Source organism: Meriones unguiculatus, chromosome 5 (genome assembly GCF_030254825.1).
Source record: "Meriones unguiculatus strain TT.TT164.6M chromosome 5, Bangor_MerUng_6.1, whole genome shotgun sequence".
NCBI lineage: Eukaryota > Metazoa > Chordata > Mammalia > Rodentia > Muridae > Meriones > Meriones unguiculatus.
The window spans coordinates 106,532,972-106,548,834 of NC_083353.1; positions in this window are offsets into that span (position 1 = coordinate 106,532,972).

The following is a 15,863-nucleotide window of genomic DNA, read 5'->3' on the forward strand; positions in this document are numbered from 1 at the left end:
TGTAAAAGGCACTGTGGCCCACCTCCAACACCACGAAGAAAAGAGAGGAGGTGTGGCAAGAGCAGGGAGAAGGAAGAGGGGCAGGGCAATTCCAGGACATAATCTACCCCCTACTTACATGAAAGCATTTATCCACTCAAAAGAGATTAATCTGGGCTCCCTCCTACAGCGCTATGCTGGCCATTTGATGATATAGGCTCCTTGTTAAAGTTCATGCAATTTGTCCACAAAGGAGCTTTACATTAGCGCCAAGGTCATGGTTAGGGTAGGGGTTGTTATAGAGTACCGCTGCCCACCTGGCTTCCCTGTCTCACCAGGAGCAGCCTGAAGGCACCCAGAAAGCTCTCAAGGTCTCTGGGCTGCCAGAGACCAGGTCTCCCAGTCTCCATCAGGTCTGGCCTTTGCTGATGGCAGGTGATAGGGCTTCTCTGCGGGGCAGCCTCCCCTACCCTGTTCTTCAGCAAACATTCCAGGGGGGTTGATCAGCCTGCCGTTAATGCCGGTTGTCATTCATTTCATCTGTATCATGGCCTGAACACAAACAAACAGAAAACTATTTTTTTAAAAGAAAGCCTACATTAAGTCCTAAGGGTGCAGAGGGTCTATTTAAACTTGTGAAAATAAATGTGCTAGCCCCTCTGTTCTCTGTGCTTCTCCAGTGCCAGCGCAAAGGTGGCATGCTTTTCTGATAACAAGACCACAGCAGCTCCAGGCTGTTTCTGTGTTCCTGAACTTCTCCTGGGCCCTCCACAACCCTTCAGAAGGAAGGGGTCCTGTGGGAACAGAGGCAAACAGGGAGCAGCTTTGAGGATGCCATGAGCCGGAGTAAGCCCACCAGTTTTTCCTGTGGGTGCCAGGATCTGTGCACGCTGCTCAGAGTGAGCCAGTGAGGTAGCATGCCTCGGATGGCCTTCCTTACCTCCATCCGACACGACTTGAAAATATTCAGAGCCAAAGAGGGCAACTGCCCTGAACGTGCACAGATATTTTTCCATGTCACTGTTCCCTAAATACAGTAGACTGTCCATCTCTACAGCATGTGCACCCCTTCCGGTATTTGAAGTAACAGAGATTTAAAAGTCTCAAGAGGACAAGCATAGGGCCATAGAGTGCTACCAAAGGGGTGCTCGGGTCTCAAACCCATCCCAAGGACTGTGGGAGGAGATGTCCTATGCCCAAGGGTCAGATGAATCAGATGAAGCTCCAGCGGGCTGGCCCTGTGCCCCAGGGTCACAGGAGGCTTTCCGTTCTTCTAGGAGCAGCCAGGGGCCCAACTCTGAAGCAAGTTGACTATTTCAAAGAACCCCCAGGCTTGTTATCCTGCCTCATCTTCCTGTACCGGAGTTTCCCTATGTCTCACCAGCCTGTTGGCACAAATGAGTCACCTAGCCAACCAGTTATCATCTTACCAGCTCAGCCCCATGCCTGCCCCCCATTCACCTGGTCCTTTGCACACCTAGCTCAGCAGGCGTGGCGTCCCTAAGATGCCCACGGACTCTCCTCCTCTGGAGTTTACCCGGTAGCGGGTACCACCAAGGAATCTGGCAGAACGGGCTTTCTTGGGCTAGAGAAGTGTGACCCACTAGAAGCAGGGGACCAGGGCCCTGGCGGCCCCATAAGAGTACAACTTCACTGGAAGCTTTGCCTTTTCTTATCTACATGGGGAGAAAAGGATCTGATGGTTCTCAGTGTGTCCTCCAAGCAGTTACAGAGCGTGATGTGGGCCCTGGGTACAACACACACAAGTAGCCACGCCACACGGCCCGTGTGCAGTGGGGGAAGCTCCAGGAGAGAATGAGGGGATTATGGGAGAGGACGGTACTGGCTGGGAAGAAGCCGTGCCACCAGCCACAGAAGATGTAACAACCCAGGGTCCCCCGACTTCACACTCTTGAATGTTGTCTTTACCAGTGTGAGACGCAGCACTGAGAAATCAGCTCGGCCTACGTGGCCTTCCATCAAAGCCTTTGCTACATAGACTGCAGTTCCTAGGGTAGGACCTTCCGTCATCTCCCGTCCACTCTGTCAGCTGAACAGGAATTCTCCCAATTCCAGCAGGATCCAGGGCGTGTGCCTCTACTCCGGGGCCAGAGATGTGGCTCAGGTGTGTAGAGCATTCGCCTAGCCCTGGATTCTGTCCCTAGTACTGCATAAATCAATCATGGGACACACGCCTGCAATCCCAGCCCTTGAGAAGCAGGAAAATCAGAAGCTCAAGGTCATCCACACCTACTCAGGGAATTTGAGCCAGCTTGGCTACATGAGTCTTAGAAAGGGGGGCGGGGGGAGAAGCTAGAAAATAGAATAAACATTGGTGAGGTTGGGTGGCCTGTCCATCCCGAGTGGTCATTTCAGGGTAGACCAAACTACCACCCCCTTCCCTTAAGTACCAACAATCATTTTCTGTCCATTTAAAAATTAATTAATGCAGGGGCCTGGAGAGACGTCTCAGCAGTGAAGAGCACCAACCCAGGTGCTCTTGCAGAGAACCCAGGTTCAATTCCCATCACACATGGCAGCTGCCAGCCTTCTGTAACTCCAGTTCTAGGGATCCGGTGCCCTTTTCGGATGTCCATCAACAGCAGGCACACGTGTGGTGCACGAACACTCACATGCACACATTTTTTATTAATTACTTCAAACAGTTTTCAAGATGAACCAGGGCTCAGCAAGAGGGCATGTAGCTGTAGTCTCGAAAGCCATGGACCCACCCTGGGTGCCCCCCGCTCTCGGGCCACCTGTGGGTGGCCTTACATCCTGTCTTATCTGGCACCTTGCCTCAAGTTTGTCAGTTTTCTCTTGTCTGACCAGACTTAGCAACTGAAACACCAGGCTGCTCTCCTAATGCAGTGAGTGGGTCCAGTCCCATTAAACCAGACTCTGCAGGGAGGACTCAGGCTGAAGATGACCTGCAGGCGGCTCCTGGGGACTATCTGAGCCTCAGTTTGCCCAAGTAGGACAAGCCTGGGGACCAGCAGGGGATAGCAAAGGCCAGGGGAGGGTATGACTTCACCTGAGCGTTCTCCTCATCTCCCTCCCTTCCCTTCTCCTTTCCACCACACCCAGGAAATGGTCTCTGCTCCCCCTCCCATGAGGCCCCACCTTACCCGCTTCGAACACAGTAGATGTTCAGTAACCATTTGGAAGTAAATCCAAGAAGTGGCTCCTCTGGCTGTGGGCACAAGTGTGTGTGTGTGTGTGTGTGTGTGTGTGTGTGTGTGCTCATGTGAGTGTCCTTGTGTGTTTTTATGAAGAGGTGTAGGCACAGGTATGCCACAGTGTACATGTCCTGTGTGTGTTCTTGTGTGGGGGCGTAGTCATAGGTGTACACTTACAGTACAGAAGCCATAGGACAAACCTCAGGCTGTTGGCCCTCATTTTTCCACTTTGTTTATGACAAAGGGTCTCTTTGTCCTTGCACAAGCCAGGCTAGCTGGCCTTCCAGCCATCCCTCCATCTCCACCTCCCATCTCCTGGGAGTGGATTCTGGGATATCCATTGGGGCTCTCACTTTTGTGTGGGTTCTGGAGACCTGAACTCAGGCAGGTCTTCAGCCTGGTGAGCTTGCCTGGTGAACCTTCTCCCTGCCACTCTTCAGCTGTTGTCTCTGGTGGATGACAGTGTCTCAGTTGATCCTGTGGAAACCTAAAGAATTGCACTGAGCTAGAAGCCTAGATATCTCTGTTCTGGCTTCAGCAGCCCCTTCACCTACCATTTTCAGAGTTTCAGATCCTTTGCCCCTCAGATATGGTGCATACTGGTTGCCGCCATCTTGGATCTCCAGAGTTTTCTTTTTAAAGTTGCAGAGTGCAGGGAATCATATGAAAGAAGGGGGAGTTAGTACGACCTGGAGAGGACAAGAGCTCCACAAGGACCAAATATATCTGGGCACAGGGGTCTTTTTTGAGACTGATTCTCCAACCAAGGACCATGCATGGATATAACCTAGAACCCCTGCACACATGTAGCCCTTGGCAGCTCAGTATCCAAGTGAGTTCCCTAGTTACGGGAACAGGGACTGTCTCTGACATGAACTCAACGGCTGGCTCTTTGACCTCCCCCTACCCCCCTTGGGGAGGAGGATCCTTGCTAGGCCACAAAGGAGGACATTGCAGCCAGTCCTGAAGAGACCTGATAAGCTACGATCATGATGGAAGGGGAGGAGGACCTCCCCCATCAGTGGACTTAGAGAGGGACAGGGAGGAGAGGAGGGAGGGAAGGTGGGATTGGGAGAGAATGAGGAAGGGGGCTACAGCTGGGATACAAAGTGAATAAACTGTAACTAATATAAAAAAATTTAATTAAAAAAAAAAAAGAATTGCACTGTGAGGGGCTGGGCCATAGCTCGGGGTCAGAAAATCCGACTAGCACTCAAGAGGCCCTGAGTTCCACCGCCAGCACTACAAACACACCTGAGTAGATAAATCAAAGAACCTATATGATGAGACCCAACATTCTAGGGCCATGAAGGCAGCAGGATCTTCACGGCTGGCCATGAGTGTGCCCCTTGCGCCTGCCTTTTATAGCAATACATTTTGACTTCAAAAAGTCTTGAGGCCAGGTGTGGTGGCACCCGTCTTTAATCTAAGCACTTGGAAGGAGAGACAGGCAGATCTCTCTGCTCAGGGCCAGCCTGGTCTACAAAGCAAGTTCCAGAACTCCACGGAGAAACCCTGTCTCAAAAAACAAACAAACATTTTTTTTTTTTTTAAAGTTTGAGGCTGAAGAATGGCTTAGGGGTTAAGAGCACACACTGCTTTTCCAGAGGACCTGCAATTGGTTCCACCAGGAGATTCATGACGGCCTATACCTCCAACTCCTGGTGGACCTGACACCCTCTTCTGCTCTTCTGCCCCCTCAAGGTGTCACTCACATGACATATCTACATATACACACACACACACCACCACCACCACCACCACCACCACACCACACCACACCACACATTTTTATTAAATTAATTTTATTTATTTTTAATTTTTATTTGTTTTATTGTTTTGTATTTTTTATTTTTAAAAAACTCTTAAGCCGGGCCGTGGTGGTGCACACCTTTAACCTCAGCACTCAGGAAGCAGAGGCAGAAAGATCTTTTTGAGTTCCAGGCCAGCCTGGTCTACAGAGCAAATTCCTGGCCAGCCAGGGCTACACAGAGAAACCCTGTCTCAAAACAAGCGAACAGGTCTTTTCTGACTGAGTAGCTTGGAGACAATCTGGGCTTGAGTTTGAATTTATGTTTCCTTGAATCCTAGAGAGGAAGAATTTTATGTTGCATATTAGTCATTTCCATGGCTTCTTCTGTGGACTATCTGTTCCCAATTTATTAATTTACAGCAATAAATGTCCCTGCCAAAGGGACCGGATACATGCGTACTGCTGCCAACACTTAGGCTCCCTGTAGGCACAGGCCACAGAAAACCAAATGAAACTTGAAAGGTGCTTGGTAAGCAGGAGGGGGGAGGGACTGGTGATGAGACCTCCCTCTGGGATCCTCTTGTCTCTGTCTTCTTGCATATCCAACCTTTCTCCAGATGGACATTGGAGCACTAGAAATAGAACCCCATACCTAGAACCCCAGCACTTGGGGGGTGCAGACGGGGAGAAAGGTGTTCATGATCAGCCCAGTCCCAGCTGTGTACAATAGCCCCATCCTGAGCTACTGTCTGAGACTCTTTCTCAGAGGAGGATAAATGGATACTGCCGCATTCGGAGTGGGCTCCTGTCATCCCAGCTGCTCAAGAGGCTGAGGCAGGAGGATGGCTTGAGCTGAAGAGTTTGAGAGCGGTCTAAACAACTGAGCCCTAGAGGGAGAGAGGGAAGGAGGAAAGGAAGGAAGGAGAGATGAACTTAGGGAGGGAGGTAGGAAGAGAAGGAAGGAAAGAAAGAAAAAGATGGCTCTGTGGTCAGTTCGGGCTCTCTCTGGCCTAGCATCCCTTTACTTGTTTTTTCCTTCTGATTTGTTTTTTTTTTTTTTTTTTTTTTTTTTTTTTTTGCTGCTTAGAGACAAGGTCTCTGTAGCCTGAGCTGCCTGAACCTCATGTCAGTCTAGCACCTCCTCCAAGCCATGAATCTGTGTTTGTGCCTTGTGTGCGTGTGCCCGGCGTTCTCAAAAGCCAGAAAAGAGCATCAGATCCCCTGAAACTGGAGTTACAGATGTTGTGAGCTGTCGTGTGGGTGCTGGGAATCAAGCCCAGGTCCTCTAGAAGAACGGCCAGTGCTCTAACCATTGAGCCACCTCTCCATCTTCTCCTCACCCCCTACCCCTGACCCTGTCCCCTTTCAGAGGACAAACTCAGCTTCTCACCCACATCCAGGACACTTGCAAAGCACAGTTGATACCTTAGGGATGTCCTCCTTCCTAGGGGTTCACAATCGTATGTAATGCTGGGGTCTGTGGAACCCCACGTCATGTTCCTCGCGTGGAGCATTTGTAGGCAGAGCCTGTGTGATTTCCCTTTCTTAGTCTTCAGACAGCTCTCAGACCTCTGGAAGCTTAAAGCTCACTGTGACAGAGGCCTTTGAGCATGCAAATGGGGGGTGGAGTGGAAAAGAAAGAGAAGAGCCTACCAATCGTGAAGTTCTGGGGTCACATCCCAGCACCACAGAAAGGGGGCTTTAGGGGGACAGTGGGTGTTGAGGAAAGACTTCAGGGAGATGGAAGGAAACAGGATGTGAGGTGGGCAAACCTACGGCCCTCTTGCCTACAGCTTGCAATAGCCTCTTCCGCATGGCCCTGGGCCCTCTGGCTTGTTCTCCACCCCAGGCCTCCACAGTCCAAGCTGGACTGAGTCACTCCCCCTCAAGCCTTCCAGGTGTCTGTTTGTGAAAAGATCCAAATTCCTGAGGACACCAGGCAAACCCTTCATGGCATGAGCCCCAACTTTTCCTTCCAGGCTTAGAGACTTAGATTCCTGTTCTGATCTACCACAGCCTTGGGGATCAGGTCCTTTGGCCTGTCTAATCCTGTCTCCTCCTCTGTAGAAGAAGTGCATTGGGTTTACTGTCTACAGGGCTGTTGCCTATGGAAAGGGGTCTTCTGCCTGAGAACTGTGCATACATTATTATAACAGTACAAAGGTGTCATAATGGTGCTTATACATATAATTAGTCCTGGGCTGTTGACATTGTAAAGGGATCTTCTGCCTGAGAACCATGCATTCATCATAACAGTGAAATGATGTCATAACGCTGCTTATACATATAATTATACATATAATTATTTCTGGGCTGGTAAGAGGGCTCTGTAGGTAAAGGTGCTTGCAACCAAGCCTGACCATCTGAGTGTAATACCCTGGACTCAAATGGTGGAAGGGGAGAACCAACTCCTGCAAGATGACCTCTGGCCTCCTACATGAGCACTCCCACACCTACCCACACATATACATAAGCAAATAAGTGAAACTTTAAAATGTTAGCATAATCATTTCTATTAGAACGTAAATATAAAAACTAAAATCTTGAAGCTACTTGAAGCCCCAATCAGGAAGCTAGGGGGGTGGCTACAACCTCTCCAGGGAGAATTCTAAACCTCAAAGACATGCATCACACAGAACATCATGCATGCTGCCCTGACGAGGCTGTGGAATCAGCTACGATAAACACACAACGATGACCAGGCAGAAGACAGTCGGACTCTCTGAGCTTGACTACCCTACGGCTGTGTGACCTACATCAAGTTACAGTTGGTTATCATCTACCTGTTCCTGAGAGTTGCTTTGGAGCACAGACGGCCTGTGCTCTTAGTTCCAAAGATAGCTGCATGGAAAGAGGGATTGGACAAGAGCTACTGAGCCTCCGTTTCCTCATCTGCCAATGCAGAGAGGAGAAACAGACCTCCTGCAGCAGGCATGCTGGGTGTTCCTTGAATGTCTGTCCCGGCCTGGCAAAGGGCATGGACACCAGCTCCACATTCTTGGCAGAAAGGGTGCCATTTGGCCCTACTCCGTAGACAGCTGAGAAAGGCTGAGAAGGGAAAGAGTCTGAGGAAGGTTCCGGAACACGTGACCGGTTGCTTCTCCCATCAGCAGCTCTTAAACAAACAGCATGCTTCCTCTGTTCGCTAGTTCTGAGGACCTCACATGAGGATTTTTTTTTCTCTCTCTCTCTCTTTTTTTTTGCTGATTAAGTTCCCCCAAAACCCCCTTAAGAATTTTAATAAGAAATGCAAAAATCAACAAAAGTGCAGCAAAGCCTTTCCTGTCATTAAATAAGGGAAAGTAAATATTGCAGATCGGACATATTTCATAAGAGGATGTTATGTTTGGGTGGGAAAAAAAATGAGAGAGAAAAGAAAAGGCTAATTTGCTCTCTGGCAGCAAATGCGTCTTTGCTGAAATTTGGTTTCAAATCTGATGACTGGGGCATTATGGCTGGCTTGCCTGGAATTTAGGCCTTTGACATATGAGGTGAGTATGCTCAGACTAGCAGGAAAGCTGGGGTTTGGCCCTCTGTTCTGTGAGTGGATTGCAGAGCTCCTTCGCCACCCAGGAAATTATAATCCTTCAGGGGCCACGTGCAAAAGCAACCTTGGAACAAAGAACGCTTGGGTTTCGAGAGAAGGAAAACACGACAAACGCTCTCTATAGCACCGTTTTAGAAGGAGGGATGCTATCGCCAACTGATAGCAATACAGACTCAGGGCAGGCTGCCACCGGAGGACAAGGGTCTGAACGCTGCCTCTGCTGTTTCTTCTCTGTGTTACCTTGGGTGAAGTGCAGAGCTGTTCCGACTTCCACTTTCCTCATCTTTACAATGGACAGATGGGGCTGAAGAGACAGCTTAGTGGATACAAACCCTGACCGCTCTGACAGAAGACCCTGCCTCCCGGCACCCACATGGTGGCAGCTCACAACTACCTGTAACCTCAGTTCTGGGGGAGATCCAACGCTCTCTTCTGGCTCCACAGACCCTACACCCCCGTGGTGCTCATGCATACGTGCAAGCAAACACCCACAGGTAAAATAAATCAAATTAAAGCTAAAAAGGATAAAAAGGAAGGAAGGAAGGAAGGAAGGAAGGAAGGAAGGAAGGAAGGAAGGAAGGAAGAAAGGAAGGAAGGAACATCATTTACTAAGAGAGGTGAGGTGAGGACACGTTGCTGTTCTTGTTGCCAGAGAAGAACTCCTATGAAAGAAGCAACTTAAGGGAGGAAGGGTTTATCTTGGCTCACGGTTTCAGGGAACACAGCCTGTCAGGTGTTACGGTTGGGTCTGCAGTGCTGGGTGCTTGCAGCTTCTCCCACCGTGGTAGCCCGGGAGACAGAGACTCAGGCAGGAACCCCATGACCCACTTCTGCTAGCTAAAGCACTCCCTAAGGTTCCATGGTCTCCCAAAACAGCCACTAGGCAGGTACCGGGGAATAAATGAGCAGAAAAATGAGCCCCTGAGCGCACCACTCAGGTCAATACGCAGAGGGTAACAAGTAGATGGGGGGGGGAGGAACATGAGAGAAAAAGGTCACAGGCGTGCACCTAAGAATGGAATGAATGAATGACTCTGCTACATATGCCTGAACACAGGGTTTAGCCTGCTGCATGTCAAAGCTCTGTGGTACAGCCTGCTACACCCCAAGGTACAGCCTCCTGCCTCTATCCGGCATTGACCAAAGCATTATCATGCAGCACACGAGGTCACCCGATTGCTTCTTTCTCTGTCGTGATCAGAAGAACACCGGCACTTGTGGTATTTGCATCCCGGCCAGCACAGCCCCAGAAGATAAAAAGCAAAGGCAGAAATTGGGTTTACTTTCTGGCTGGAGCACCAGGCAGAAGAAAGCCTAGGACAAGGGCTGGCCGCTGACAGCTTCAGAGAAAATTACCAAAGCAAAGGACAGAGGGAAAGTGGGGCTCAGGGTGTGGCCGCTGCCAGCCCACAGCTTCCTCCATAGAACAATATGGTCCTGGTTTAGGCTGGCCTATGTCCTCCCTGGGGGGTCCAGAGGCCTCACAGCCCCATCTGTCTCCCTGCAGGGCTGACAGCAGCAGGGGTGGACACCTGGGCCCTGCAAATGCTCATGAATGGGACCTCCCAGCTACAAATACCAGGCCTGCGTTTGTAGGACCAGAAGGAGGGGGGGGTATCCTTTCTCACTATCCTTAGGCCTCAGGGTGCTGGCTGCCATCACCTTCTGAGCCCAAACAGGAAAGTGGGGCCTGGTATCGTCTCATTTGTGTTTACTTCCCTGAAGCATCTTTTGTGTTTACATAATAATAGAAGATATAACGTGGCAATCCATTGTATATCCACCACGGAGATTTATTTCCATAGTCTTGTTTTGGGGTTTCTGTTGTTGTTGTTTTGTTTTTTAAGAAATGAAACATTAGAGACAAAGTTAGAGTCCCTTTACCCACTGCCAAGTACCACAGATGACTGGTATACAAACATATCTATATGCCCATCACATATGTGGTGTGGCGTGCTTTACTTTTCATAAGTGGGATGTACAGTATCTTTCATCATGCATCGAAAATTTGCATATCGCCACACTTACGCACATGCATATTAATAAGCCAATTTGTTCCTTTTCACTGTTATACAGTATTCTACTACACGGATGCTGTGCATTGTGCCTACACAGGGAGGAACAGTTAGGCTCTCTCAAAACACACACACACAACTACATGCCGCCTGTTTCGATTTAAAAGAGGAGCAGGGGCTGGCAAAGTACAGCAGCGTGTAAGAGCGCTCGCTACTCTTTCCTAGAACCTGAGTTTCATTCCCAGCACCCACACCAGTGGCTCAACCGCCTATCACACCAGCAACCCATTCTGGCTTCCCCGAGCACCTTGGCCCCTGCACACACACACACACACACACATTTTTTTTTTTTAAAAGATCATTTGGGGCTGAGATGGTTAAGATTAAGAGCATTCACTGTTCGGTCCTGCAGAGGGCTGGCGTTCAGTTCCAAGCACCCACACCAGGCAACTCACGATTGCCTGTAACTCCAGGTCCTCGCGGATACAACCTGTGGCACTCTTGTGCATAAACCCAAACACGGACACATAAGTATACGCAGTTTTAAAAAGAAAATTTTTGTATCTCTTCGGGTGTGTTCATACAAGTTTCTCTAAGAAATCGACCCCACATTAGGATATGTTTGATTGTTAGAGGAAGCCAAAGGATAGGCGGGCACAACAATCCTGGGATCCGGCATCCCCTCTGGGTGTCCGCTCTGTGCGACCTTGGACAAGTCATTTAACTGTAAAACAAGTGTTGAGATCTCTAACTCGGAGGGTCTTGAAGAGAATAAGCGGGGGTCCCTCTATAAGCCACCAGGAACAGGCCAAGTGACTATAGGATTGTTTTTGGTTGAGTTTTTGTTTTTCTGGCAACCACAATAGACTTGAAGGCAGGGCTGGATACCATGCAAAGGCCCCTGCCCAGCAAACGAGAACCTTGAGGGCTCGCCGGCCCCCGCGTCCTAACAGGCACACAAGTTAATGCGAACCAACCCCCTACCCCCGCCCCGTTTCTCAGCGTGTGAAATAGGCGCGTGGCCCCGTGAAAAGCCGGTGGTGAGGTTTCCGGCCGCACAGTCCAGCACTGGTCTCTCCTTTCCTGTGGCTCAGCAGATTCTCCCTTAAAGCTGTGAAGGGCAGAGGCTTGTTCCGCCGGCGGGGTGAAGCTGGACCACGTCCCGGGTTGGGAAGATGTGGTGTTTGTTTCACAGCTCTGGGTAATCGGGTTGTGGACGCCGCAACTCATCAGCAGGAAGCGGCTTCCCTGGAGTGGTTGAAATCTGCTGAAATACCGCCATCTGGTGGTCGAGGTGCAACCCCGCAGGGCCGGGCCTCTCGGGAAAACAATGGGGCGACAGAGGCAGCCCAGCCCTGCTCAGAAATGCAGCCGGCTCCCCATTGTCTACGGGGTAAAGTCCGAAAGCCAAGCCTGGAATTCAAGCGCCTCCACCATCGGCCCCGCCTTAACCTACCCGGCCTTATCTCGGCTCCGACCTCCTGCCCTGACCAGGCCCAAGCGCCTCCCTAAACCTCCAAGCTGGTCCAGCTTCTCACTAGGCTACCCAGGTGCCCCCAGACAGCCATCAGCCCAGCTTCTAAGCCAGCTCTTCCAGGAAGCCTTCCTGGAAGGCACCAAGGGTCCCTTCCTGCCTTCCCAGCAACTCTTTCAGACTCGTGTTTCTGTTTACTGAACGCTGTGTGTTGGGTGCTGGAGTCAGCCCTGGAGTCCCATAGGGCCACTCAGTCTGGGAGCGCACCCCAGCCACCCACCACAGAGACGGAGGTGGTGGCACCCAACTCACAGGCGTGCTGTCACAACCACACAGAGGCCATAGTAGCAAAGAAGGCTAGATGAAGCACAGGCCATCCAGTTGAACTGGAAGTTCAGATTAGAAGACTATTGCATCTACACGGAGAGGTGCATGGCTTTATAGCACTTGGGAGGTGAAGGCAGGAAGATCAGGAGTTCAGGGTTATCGTCTGTTTCGTGCAGAGTTTGAAGCCAGAAGCGCCAGATTGTTTCTGAATGAAAAAAAGAAGAGGAGGAGAAGGAGGAGGAAGAAATAAAAAGGAAAGAAAAGGTTATGACTGCCCCCCAGGCGTGGTGCAGGAGAAAGTTTATTATGATATGAGGGAGACAAAGCCAGAGGCAGACACATCTGGGAGAGTCTAGAGTGGTCATGACCCTGAAACGAAGGGAGAGAGGGAAACCAAGTACAAGAGAAAGGTACAAAAGGGGGTGAAAGGAGTGGGTAACCCAAACGTCAGGATTATACAGGGAGACGCCTCTGGGGGAAGGGCAGCCCAACCCGTGGCCTGGAGAGTTCAAGGTAGAAGACCTGTACGCCAGCCACGCCTCATAACAGGACTGAGAGAGGCTGGGAGAACCCGGCGGCCAGGTCCGCTTTGAAACACTGGCGGCTCCCCGTTGTCTGCGGGTTAAAGTCCAAAAACAAAATTTGATATGTTAAATAGGCACCTCTTGTCCTGGAGGAGTTCGAACCTCCCCCCTTGACAAAAAGTAGCAGGGGGAAAACAACACACCTTTAAATATATATATATTTCAAAAATTACATGATTTTATTCATGGCTCACATTAAGACTTGGTGGCCTATGTCTTTAATCCAGGTACTCAGGAGGCAGAGGTAGATGGATCTCTGAGTTTAAATCCAGGCTGCTCTACAGAGTGAGTTCCAGGACAGTGAGGGCTACACAGAGAAATCCTATCAGAAAAAAACAGAACAAACAAAAAAGACTTGATGTCCATTTCCATCTCTGTTTACGATGATGTAGTAGACAGATGACCTTTATTTATACTGTTAGAAATGTTTAGTTTCGTCTACCAAAAAGAGTTCACACCTTCTATCCCAGCACTCAGGAGACAGAGGCAGGTGGATCTTTGAGTTGGAGGCCAGCTTGGTCTACAGAGCAAGGACAGCCAGGGATACACAGATAACCTGTTGCCACACACATATTTCCAGAACTTGATGGCCTGAAGCTCCAACCCCTCCCCTTCATTGTCTTTGCCTTGGATTCTTTTAAAACTAAGCAGTATCATAAGTCTGTTAGATCAGACCCCAGTCTGTGGAGAACAGACACGTCTTGACCTGCCGTGAAGGTCCTGCCCCCTGGTGCTTCCTAGCTCCTTTTGGGTCTTGGCACACCCTTTGTACAAAATAATTGCATTGCCAAGCTACTTTCCCTTTCTTCCTGTATTCCCTTACATGACACCTGGATTATTTTCTGTTTTCTTCTAACACTACTCTGGAATTCTGAGATTGGTTCATGGGGGTGTGGGTGTGATGTCAAAATGAGGCCTCACTTTTGCACAGAGTCAGCCATGCATCTGCCCAAGGCCCACCTTCTACTTCCAGCTTTCAGAACAACCACCACAACAAAAGCATGCTTTCGGGGTTAGTTAGTGTCAAGATTTCTACACTCTTGTGTGTTTTTGCTTATGATTTCAATGTCTCAAATGCCCCCAAGCAGGGTACTGAACTGCTGCAGTGTTACTCGGCCAGAAAAGACCATTTACTGGAGGAAACATGGCTCAGATAAGCGCCCGGCATGCACCACTTACCTCACTACTGCCGGGAGGTCAATGTTAATGAATCAACAGTAGATAATACAGACAGTGGCTTTAAATAGAACCACTGGTGTGAAACAAGGTTATCTTGACCAAGGGATGAAAAAGGTGTGATCAGAGGCTCCCAGAAGCCAGCCCAATGTTCTCCTGGGAAGAACAGGTCAATATTTGCTAACTTTATAGAATACACATGACTACCAGAAACGGAAACAACTACACAGTTTATACCAGCGTGTGTGCCTGTATTACAGGTGTATAATACACTGAGAGATACACATGTTAGAATATGATGAGTGGGATTGTACGTGATGTTAGAGGCTCTTGTTTTCTTGTTTTGTTTATTTTTAGATAGATTTACTGTTTTATGTATTTGAGGGCTTTGCCTACATGTATGTCTGTGCTTGGTGGCAGAAAATGGCATCAGATCTCCTGGAACTGATGTTCCAGATGGTTGTGAGTTGCTGTGTAGGTTCTATGATTGAGCCCAGATTTTCAAAGAGCAGCCAGTGCTATTTACCCTTGAGCCACCTTTCTAGCACCTCTTGGTGGCAGCGGTAGTGTTTTTGTTTTTGTTTCCTTTTATTTTGTTTTGTTTTGGTTTTTTTTGTTTTTCAAGACAGGGTTTCTCTGTGTATCCTTAGCTGTCCTGGACTCACTTTGTAGACCAGGCTGGCCTCAAACTCATAGAAATCCGCCTCTGTGAGCCTCTGCCTCCCAGAGCGCTGGGGTTACAGGCTTGGACTACTTACTGTGCCTGGCCATTGGTGGTGGTTTTTTGTTTGTGGTTTGTTTGGTTGGCTGGCTGGTTGGTTGGTTGGTTGGTTGGTTGGTTGGTTTGGTTGGTTTTTTTGAGACAGGGTTTCTCTGTGTAGCCCTGGCTGTCCTACAACTCACTCTGTAGATCAGGCTGGCCTTGTTAGGCCCAGCAAGAGCCTAAATATAAGAAGGTATGAAGAGAACTCAGGAAACTAATCATCCATCGATGCAAAAACGCAAGAGACTCTGCTTGACCATTGCACAATGGGGTCACCCTTGCTGGTCAGCTAAGAGTGACACCAGGAGACAAAGACCTTAGGTTTTTAAAAGACACAAGGCGGGAATCTCCTGGGGTTGCCTTCTTGGCCATTTAGGATTGGATGAAGTATTTAACTTTTAAAATAATTGGTCAGTTCTGGTCACCCTTAAGTCCAGTCTGCCCTGTCGTAAATATCTGATCGTCAAGTCAGTTTGGACAGTCGGTGATTTTTTTCTCCATTTAGTAGAGATCTCTGCTTGTTCTCTTCCTTATCTCTGCCCTCACAGATGGCTAATGTCAGGAACTTTTACATTCCTCGGTTCTCTGGAGAAGCACTAAGAGGCTTTAATTAACATGGGCCTAAAACTTGCAAATATAAGTTATAAGGCAATTAAAAGAAACATAGGTTACAAAGTTAGTCTGATTCTTTCAGCCTCAAACTCAATTGGCTTACCAATTGCTGGGACTAAAGGTGTGTGCCAACACAGCCCCCATTTCATGTTCAACTTTGAACTCCCAGACTCAAAGGATTCTATACTCTCAAGTTTCTTAGTAACTGTAACTATAAATACACACTACCCTGTCTGGGTGTGGATTATTTTAAAATACTCCTGTTAAAAACTAAAAAGAAGAAGAAGCAGGGGAACAACCGATATATTCTCTGCGAGAGGTTTATTAGGGGGGTACAGAGGAGGTGGGTAGTGGGACATGGGGGGAAGAGAGGGGGAAAGGGAAGAGGAAAAGGGGGGCGCCCCGAGAGAGAGAGAGAGAGAGAGAGAGAGAGAGAGAGAGAGAGAAGAGTGTA